The sequence below is a fragment of the Tursiops truncatus genome, chromosome 13 (assembly GCF_011762595.2).
Source record: "Tursiops truncatus isolate mTurTru1 chromosome 13, mTurTru1.mat.Y, whole genome shotgun sequence".
NCBI classification, from domain to species: Eukaryota; Metazoa; Chordata; class Mammalia; order Artiodactyla; family Delphinidae; genus Tursiops; species Tursiops truncatus.
Window position 1 is genome coordinate 9,900,838 of NC_047046.1, and position 10,958 is coordinate 9,911,795.

Genomic DNA, 10,958 nt, shown 5'->3' on the forward strand with positions numbered 1-10,958 from the left:
CAGCCTGGAGTAATGGGTGGTGGAGGTGCTAGGGGTGACAGCTGAGCAGGCTTGATCTGGTGGGTATTAGGAAGACTGGAGAGTAGACAAGGATTGCACCTACATGTGGGCTAGAGAGCGAGAGCTGAGTCTCTATGTTTGGAGTGTATCATTTGGTGCACCTGAGTTAAGGAGACCAGATGTTCTGGTTTTGTCAACCTGTATCACACTTTGTCAGTTAAGTCTTCTTATTCACTCAGTAATATTTATTTGAGAAGCTACCACATGTCAGGCACTATTTAAGGTGCTGGGGATATAGTGGCAAACAAGAGAGCCATGATACCTACTCTGATGGACAAACAAATGAGATACTTACAATCTGTAAGGAAGGCAATAAAACAGGATAATGTGATAGTGAGTTGGGGGAGTGGAGTATTTTTTTAATTATATTTTTTAATTTTAAACTATTATTATATTGAGATACAGTTGATTCACAATGTTATATAAGTTTCAGGTGTACAACACAGTGATTCAGAATATTTACAGATTACACTCCACTTAGAGTTATTATAAAATATTGGCTATATTCCTTGTTTGGTACAGTATATCCTTGTAGCTTATTTATTTTATAGGTAGTAGTCTGAACCTCTTCATTCCCTACCCCTATCTTACCCCTCCCCTCTCTCCATTGGTAACTACTAGTTTGTTCTCTGTATCTGTGAGGGGAGTGGAGTATTTTAGATGGGGTAGCCGGAGAAGGGATGCTAGATACATTCTGTTGAACCCTAGAGCCACTCCCCACGTTTTTCCACCCTGTCCTCTGACCCCGTAGATTATCTTGAATGTTCTACATCCAGCCCAAGCAAATACGGCTCACTGCTTGTTTTTGTTAATAAAGTTGTACTGAAACACAACCACACCCATTCATTTATGTATTGTTCGCCTTTTCTCATGCTACCATATCAGAGTTGAGTAGTTATGACAGAGACTGCATGGCCCCTAGAGCTGAAAATAGTACCAACTGGACCTTTACAGAAAAAGTTTGCCAACTCCTGTTCCATTTCAAGAGGCTTCCTTGCCCTCTGGTTTCAGATGGGTTTGGTCAACAGGGAATCCTGGCAGGAGAACAGAGGGAGAGAGGAGAACGATTTCAGGGTATTTTCCTCCAGGGCTCTCTCCTTGCTTGAGCTTGGTTGCCTTGAGCTGGTGACTCACTGGACAGAAGGTCAAAGCCCCTCTGGGGGCAGCCCTCTCCATGGAACTCTCCTTTTGGGTCCCAGACAGCCCCTGCCTTCTTCCCTTCAGACTTAAGAGGGGTACCAACCCCTCTTTTGTTCCTGCGGTACTGCACTATTGCTCCCCACACCTTTGTAAACAGTCCTTCCTCTGATGTTCTAATGTGAATGTGTCAGTTGAGGAGTGCTGGGTCCAAGACTGACTTAGAAGGTCTCTCTGGGGAGGTGACACTTGAGTGGAGAGCTGATGGCTAAGGAGAAGCCAGACATTTGGAGAGCTGAGGGAAGAACATTCCAGGTAATGGGAATAGCACGTGCAGAGGCCCTGAGGTGGAAAACAACTCAGATTGCTTAAGAAACAGAAAGAAGCCCACTGAGGGTAGGAGAGGTAAGCAGGGCCAGACCACACAGGACCTTTCCAGCACTGGTAAGGAGTCTGGATTTCATTCTAAAACAACAGGAAGCCACTGAAGCCAGATTTTGATGTGAGCTGATTAATGCTTTTTTGTGCTGATCAGTTGCATTACTGAGTTGCTAGATACAGAGAACGATTAAAATTGCCTTTGGGAAATTTATTGGAAGGAAGATTTGTTTCATGAGCCCCAAAAAGAGTTAGACAACCAGGCCTAGGGACAGGCAGGAACTAGGGCAGATCTGGGGACCTTACCATTGGAGTCACTTCCTTCTCGTCTGTCTGTGTCTATGGATCAAATTCTAAACTCTTGGGAGAGAGAATCTGGCTTAGCTCAGGTCTAGGGTTCCAGTCAGTTGGTGGCCAATGTAGTGAAGAAGCCATCTACTCCTTGACTCATTCACAAACCCTGTGACAAATGGATGCCTTGTACTGTCATGTGTGCTGGGAGTGCATATAATGATGAGCTAAACAGACCTGTCCATGCCCTCATGGAACCTTTATTCTAAGGGGAAGAGAGCCCCTCCCGCTAGAAAAAAAAGCGAACAGGTTATTTCAAAATGCTCTTTGAGGTCAGGGCCTTTATTTGGCCACAGTTTTATACCTGGAGAATGAACAGCCTGGCACAAAGTGTTTAATAAATATGAGTGGACTGACAGAGAGATAATAGCAAAGGATTTACTTAAAAGAATGGTCAAGGAAGGCCTCACTCATAAGTTAACATTTAAGGGCTTCCCTGGTGGCTCAGTGGTTGAGAGTCCGCCTGCCGATGCAAGGGACACGGGTTCGTGCCCCGGTCTGGGAAGATCCCACATGCCGCGGAGTGGCTGGGCCCGTGAGCCATGGCCGCTGAGCCTGCGCGTCCGGAGCCTGTGCTCCGCAACGGGAGAGGCCACAGCAGTGAGAGGCCCACGTACCGCAAAAAAAAAAAGAAGTTAACGTTTAAGTTGAGATCTGTAGCATTAGAAGTAGGAGCAGGGTATAATCCCACCAGGCAGGAAGAAGAGCACGAGCAGAGGCTCCAAATGAGAAAGTGCTTGGACACACACACACACACACACACACACACACACACACACACACACACCACACACACACACACACCCTTAGAGAAAGGAATTGAGGTGAACTGGACATACTCTCTCCAAAGGGACATAATTCAACAAGTATCTTGGGAAATGGCTGTGACAATCTCTACTTCAGGGCCTCTAGTGGACCGACTGTAAAGTGCTTCAGTTGCCTTGTGAACAACCAAATCTCAGTAACCCTAAAAATGGGTTATTCGTAACTGATTTTAAGTGCTTCAAATTTGAAGATGGAACTTTTTTCCTTTCCACACTCCTACTTGTGGTTTCTGAAATACTTTGAAGCAAAAGCACCCGGACTTGGGGGTCACATGAGTTCCAGGAACTCTTGTGGACTGGATCCTTGCGATCCTTCAACCACAGTGGAGAGCATGCATTTTCATCTTTTCTGGATTTTTTTTTTTTTTTTTTTTTTTTGCGGTACACGGGCCTCTCACTGTTGTGGTCTCTCCCGTTGTGGAGCACAGGCTCCGGATGCGCAGGCTCAGCAGCCATGGCTCACGGGCCCAGCTGCTCCGCGGCATGTGGGATCCTCCCGGACTGGGGCACGAACCCATGTCCCCTGCATCGGCAGGCGGACTCTCAACCACTGCACCACCAGGGAAGCTCTGGATGTTTTTGCTCTTTGGTTCTCTGAAGCCCCTCTTCCCTGCCCTCTTGTCTTTTTGCCTCTGAGCTTCTGTACCATATTCCACTGGTTGAAATAATGACAGACACTTTCCCTAAGGCACCAATCTCCCACTCAGAGGTTGTACATCTGTCCTCTGCTCTTCTAAATAGCAAGGTCCAAATCATTTTACCTCCTAACTGCTCTCTGCCATTATCTGTACATCATCAGTGCTGATAACATTTACATTTCGTTCTATATCATAAAGAGAAATTAATTCTTTGAGGCTTTTCTACAAGTTAAATTGAAATCATCAACTGATAGTTTCAAAAGTGTTACATAAATATCATTTACTGCAGAGTCAAGTTGCGTGACTGGACTTATAGAGAAGGACTTAATCCTGTGTTATTACAGTTGTGTTCATCAAAGAAGATACAATTAATAAAAACTGGGTGGAGGGAGGCTTTGCGGGGGAGAGGATATAACATAACCATATACTATTGTTACTTTTACTATATGCCATCCCATTTCATCAAGTTCATCTGGATTCTGTGACAATATATTAAATGATTTACCTATTTTTTTAAGAGCCCCGACTTCCTGTTCTAATTTTTTTTTAATTGAGGTAGTTAATTTACAATGTTGTGTTAGTTTCAAGTGTCCAGCAAAGTGATTCAATTAGACATATATATATATATATATGTATTCTTTTTCATTATAGGTGATTCGAAGATATTGAATATAGTTCCCTGTGCTATACAGTACGTTGTTGTTAGTAGATTGAAATTTAAACGAATCTATTGTTGATGTGCAAGCTGGCAGATGAGGCCACACATCATTCAATTCCCTGTCACATTTATTTATTTATTTATTGGCTGCATTGGGCCTTTGCTGCTGCACGCGAACTTTCTCTAGTTTCGGCGGGCGGGGGCTACTCTTCGTTGCGGTGCGCGGGCTTCTCATTGCGGTGGCTTCTCATTGCAGGGCATGGGCTCTAGGTGTACGGGCTTCAGTAGTTGCAGCACACGGGCCCTAGAGCCTGCGGGCTCAGCAGTTGCGGCGTGAGGGCTCTAGAGCACAGGCTCAGTAGTTGTGGCACACGGGCTTAGTTACTCTGCGGCATGTGGGATCTTCCCAGACCAGGGATCGAACCCGTGTCCCCTGCATTGGCAGGCACATTCTTAACCACTGCGCCACCAGGGAAGTCCCTTCACAGATGTCATCCTGGGATTTGTTTCTACTGCACCTGCCTTACTTGCTACGGCTTTATAAAACACCTTGATATGTGACAAGACAAACCCAACCACCTTGCTTTCCTTCTCCAAAATTCTCTTGGGTATTCTCGGCCCTTTGTTCTTCCTTGTGAAATGTGTTTTTTGATCTCAAGTGCAGAGGGTAGAGTTAATAACACACTTCTGTTCATTTAACGTATTATAACTGGCCCATTCAAGGCGCTGCCCTTGTTTTATTTGTTGACCCCTCCATTCTCATATTCTTACTCCCCTTCCATGTCTTTCCCACGTGCCCTCACCTTAGACACACACTCAAATGTGTTTGACATATGTGCCTGGATCCATGTGTATCACGGTAAAATGGATATTATTTTGTGTGAATATGTGTTTATATGATACAAACAACAGAAATAGTTACTTCCTACTTTTTAAAAGTAACATCATGATTTTCAGATGTATTTATGCTGCTGTTTCTACTTCTCGTTAATTCCTTTGAACTGCTGCATAGTATTCCAAAGCATAAACCTGTATAGTTTATTGTTACACTTCCAGCATTGATGGACATCTAGTGGTCTTTAGCTCCCTACTACACAAACAGTGTTGCAATACACATCCTTATATACGTCACTTTCTGGTTGTGTGTGAGAGTTTCTATGGAGTATATATGTTCAGGGGAGGGGCTGCTAAGTCCTGGGGCATACATAGATTTGCTTTCACTAAATACTGCCAGTTTGGAATGACTGTACCTACTTACATTCCCAACAGCAATGGATTAAGATTCCTGTTATTACCTTACTTGCCAGTCCAATGGAAGTAAAGCCATACCTTACTGTTTTAATGTGCATTTCTTTGGTTACTAGTGAGATTGGGCCTTTCTTCATTTCACTGTCAGCCATTCAGGCTTCCCCATCTACAAATTGCCTGTCAGTATCCTTTTCTGAATTTTTCTTTTGGAGTTCACATATTTTCTTACTGATTTTAATTGTTTCTTTTATTTTCTAGATGTTAATCCCTTGTCAGTTTTATATGTTGCAAGCACCTTCTCTCAGGTTACAATCTACCTGTTAACTATGTGATTTTTTTTTAAACAGGAGCCTTTAATTTTGACGTTCTCAGAACGACCAGTTTTCCACTTACGGCATGAGATTCTGGATTTCATTTAATAAGTCCATCTTCATTTAGAGACTACAAAAATACTCTCTGACGATTGCTTATATTAGATTTCTGGTTCTACATTTGACATTTAGGTCCTCAAGGAATTTGGAGGTCCTTGTAAAGGTGTGGGTAGGGATCCACCTTCATTTCTGTCCAAATAATGAGCTAGTTTCCCCAAATCATTTATGATTATGGATTTGTTTGATAGCCAGTTCCTACACCAGCACTTCATGGTTTTTATTGCTATGAGTTTGTATGATGCAGTAAAATATGGTAGGGTGAACCCTCATCATCATTTTTATTTGCAAAATTGGTTTAGACAATTCATATTCACTTTTAAATAAGTCTCTTGAAACCCATAATGCACATATATTACATGGATAGGAACCAAAAACATAAAATTTCCAAGTCTTCCCTAATTTATACTTATTTAGGACTTCTTTTAGGTATTTTTATAATGTTTTATAATTTTCTTCATAAAGGCCTTCTATTTCTAGGTACATTACATTTTTTGTTGCTATTTGAATGGGATATATATATATTTTTTGACATTTTCTCACTGGTAGTTCTTGGGATATGGAAATTTCACTGATATTTATTTTACACAACAACCTTGCTGAACTTCCTTATTGGCTCTAATAGTTTACCTATAGATCCTCTTGTATCTTCTCTATAGTTAATCATATTGGTTGTAGATTTTTTCCTCTTTTTCTTAAGCATCGTTTATTCTTCTCGTCTGACTGGAGGGGTTAAGATCTCAATGACAATTTTGATTATAACTAGCAAGTTTTACTGTTATTGCTCCTGACGCTAACGGCGATGTGCCTAGAGTGTCATCAATAAACCTGTTTGTGGTAGATTTTTAAAGAAAATGTTAATCAATTCTTTTTATGAAACTTACGTTTTACAAGAAATTCAAAGTATAACTTTACATGTGTATCATTCAGGTTTGACCAAAACAGACTTCAGTAAACCTAGATAATTCAGAGTAATGTCTTACAATCAGTTGCTCTAGCTTTATTTATTTATTTTTTGGGGGGAGGGGATATCCTTCATTGCGTTAAAAAAGTTTTCAATAGTATTTTAAAAATCATTAGGAAGTGTTGGATTTATTGAATGCTTTTCCTGCATGTATCAAGATGATGTTTCTATATATCTTATTTCCTCATTTGCATTTTCTATTCTCATTTTTGGGATATTTTATTAGATGAACTTTGAATCTCCTGGGTTGTACCTTTATGTCTCTTAGCAAAATACCCTACTTTGCATCTCTTTTTCTCCTTATGTTCTGGAAGACTTTCTCAAAATTTTTCCCCGCTGTCCATTACATAAAAAATTTTAGGTAGTAACATTTTAAATTTCTAAGAGCGCCTTCTTATTTACTGATATCTTCAGAATGATTGGAGCCTATACTTATTATTATTATTATCTAAAAATGAATATCTTCTTGAATCTCTCTGAAGATACTAATAACTTTGAGGACATTTTCTTTTATACTTTCTTTTCATCGTAGGTCGGTTGTGCTGCTTTCCTCTTAGTTCTCATGTCTGGGGAGCTTTGGTTGTCCATTCATATTTATAATGAAATTGGTTAGCCAAAGCTAGCAGCTATTGTGGATTTCCTCCGCAATATTTCCAATAGGACTTCTCCCCTGAATGGAAGACCATTATCTTGTATAACCCTCATGATAACTATATTTGTTATCTATTACTGCATAGCAAATTATTTAAAAGTTTAGCATCTTAAAACAACAAATATATATTATCTCATAAATATGTATTATGTCACAGTTTCTATGGGTCAAGAATCTGGGTGTGGCTTAGATAGATAAACTGTCAGTGCCTCACAGGCTGGGACTCTAGCCGTCTCAAGGCTTGACTGGGGGGCAATTCACTTCCAAGCTCATTCAGATGGCTGTTGGTATGGCAGCTTGTTTCTCCAGAATAAGAGGGAAGAGGGAAGAGAGAGAGGGAGAGACAGGAGGGAGAGAGAGAGGGGGAGAAAGTCTTTTTGCAACCTAATCTCAGTAGTGACACACCATCATCATCATAGCTGTATGCTATTGGTTACAAGTAGTCACTAGATCCAGCACACACTCAAGGGGAGGGGATATATGAGAGCATAAATGCTTGAAGGTGGAGACCCTTGAGGGCCACCTGAGAAGCTGCCTACCATAATACCCTAGGTCCTATTATTAACTCCCGGTGAGGAACTGGGGCTTGGCAAGGTTAAGCCACTGGCCCAACATCCCACAGCCAGTGAATCACAGAGTTAAGTCTGGGACCCAAATGGATCTGCTTCCAAAGTTTGCCCTCTCAATTGCTGTGCCACCATCTTCCACAGTGTAGATGCATCCCTGGTGTAAATATAAAATCATATAAGGTGATACAGAGGGTCGCAGTTTGGTGCTAACAAGCCTTTAACTCCTCAAACCCTCATTAATTTCCCATTCAACTGAGACAGGTCTGTCCTCAGGCTCTAAGTCTTGGTAAGGCAATGGTATCTAGCTAGACTTTAATAACATTGTTTTCTTTTAATGGTGTTTACTTCCAGTTAAGGCAAGTAGAAGTGGCTATAAATTAATGATAGTGACATAACATTTCCTTTAAAAACATATCTTGGGGGCTTCCCTGGAGGCGCAGTGGTTAAGAATCTGCCTGCCAATGCAAGGGACGCAGCTTTGAGCCCTAGTCTGGGAAGATCCCACATGCCGCGGAGCAACTAAGCCCATGCGCCGCAACTACTGAGCCTGCGCTCTAGAGCCTGTGAGCCACAACTACTGAGCCCGCATGCCGCAACTACTGAAGCCCGCACACTTAGAGCCCGTGCTCCACAACAAGAGAAGCCACTGCAATGAGAAGCCCACGGACTGCGGCGAGCCGCTTCTGACCAGCAGAATGACGAGTCACCACATGCAAGATTCTTCTCGTATCACACTTTATTGGAGCACAGCTTAGTTGAAGAAAGATGGAAGGAAGACCCTACGCAGCAGAATATGGCAGGCTTTATACTGGCCAGAAGGTCCACACAACAGCCCTGGATTGGTGTGTGTCAGTACATGTGACAAAATATTGCTACGCCTACAATCCACGGGATGCACGCGTGGCGCCTTACGCGGCACTCCCGGGTAGTGCAAGCAAGATGCAACAATGTAACTTCGCCTTCCTCTGGACCAAGAATCCAGCTCCTTCCTGGCGGCGTCCCACATCTCCCCCTTTTTGTTTAAGTCCTTAGACCACACGACGGCCGCCCGTACAAGTCTTGCCCCCAAGGGGACATGGCTGTTCAAGGGCTATTGTCATGGGCGGCAGAAATCACCCTCCCATAGTGCAATGCTGCTTACAGCGCGGGGTGCAAGGGCTGATTTCGCAGAGGCTCCCACTAGGAGTGCAATGGCTCACGGCCATCCTGTGCAGGGGCAACCACTAGGACTTGTTTAGCAGGGAGATCCAGGCACCGGCAGGCTGGCCGTTTTCAATGGCCACCAAGGCTTGCATCAACATGATCTTTTGTGTATGTGACTTACGTTTCAAACGACACACCAACCATAGGCATAGTGCAATCCCCACTGCACAAAGGATGCCAAAAGTCCCCATGCCTACCCATTCTTTAAAGAAAAGAAAAGTAGAGGATAGCCATGAAGCAAAATTCCCAAAAGAAACAGGGTGTAACTCGGTAGTATTAAGATGAATAATCTGTAATCGTTGTTCAAACAGCAGTCTCTCTGCTTCTTCGGACCAATTGCCTTTTAAATATTCTCCAATCAGTTTACTTAGGTTCAAGCGTCCTACAATTTTATAGGGAGTAACACAAAGATGATTAAATTTAGCAACACAACCAAGCTGAAGCATATCATACAATTCTTCAAAGGCATCCTCCAGCAAATCCATCCGTTGATTCAAAGATAAAATGCCAGCATGTAAATGTGTATTAAAGCGATTCTGATTTTCTAATGCTAGCGACGTTTGCTTTACTATACCATTAATTACAGCAGCTGATTGTACCTGATTCACCATTGCTGCAGCAGCAGTGGCGGCCGCCGTCACAGAAGCAGTTAAGGCAATTATAAGTGCAGCAGTAATCCCAAAATCCCGCCGCTGCCTCACCAAATTAACTAATGGAAAAGTAGCGGGATCTGCCTTAACTGGAATGGGAACAAATGTAGGTATACGTAGTACTACAGCAGTCTGCACGATTGTTCCATTCCAACATTGTGAAATCCAGCAAGAAACGCCTTTATTACATCCTTCTGTATCATTAGACAATAAAAACATAAAAGGGGGTTGTACACATATCATAGCTGCAGGCTTGGAATAATTATGCAAAGAATTTAGTATATTACGTATTTTCAATTTATATATTTGACTTTTATTAGCTACCTTTAAATTAGCTAATTTAACCTCCCCGCTTACATTATACAAGGTGCCATTACTAGAATGAATCATGGCCAACGCAGAAAGATCCATGCTAGCGCCAGCATCATTAGTCACAACCCAAGAATAAAACGGCCACCCTTCAGAATACCAGGTAACATTAGAAGCATTACATTCTTTTCTGCCCGCAAAAGACTTTATATTAAATGATAATCGAAAACCATGGGCAACTTGCAACGATGCAAAATCCTTACCAGCACAAGATGTAAATACCGGAGGGAACCTAACATTTGGAACACAGGATAAAAAATTTAACGTATTATTTCCCTTTGGTCTGATTAACTTTTTTATTCCTTACAGGAATCACTCCATCATGATAAAATAATAAAGTAGTCACATTCATTAACTCTGAGCCATTTGCTCCATCACCTGAGCCAGATTGAGCACCTAAAGATATTTTGGATAAGGCTTCAGACAGCATATTAAACGGCATTGGATTATGTTTCAATGGATTATCCCAGGCAACAAGTCTTTTCCATAACAAGCCTATACAGCTTACATTCAAATCCCAACTAAAACAAAGGGTTCTATTAATTCTAACAGAACTGCCATTATATGATATCCAATCCATATTTTGTGGATCTATACAAGGAGTATGTATAGAGCAATCACTAGTATATAAAATTGGGAGTATTCGACTCTTAGCATGGACTGTATTCATACTTTAATATCCTTTCCTTTAAAAGGTGTAATGGCTCGGCGGCATTTTTTTGTACATTGTTCATAAACAAGTTGTTTCACTAGAGGCATCGCTTCATCCACATTACCAAAAATTCTTCCCGCCGCTTCCATCATCCGGGCTACAAAATCAGAAAATGGC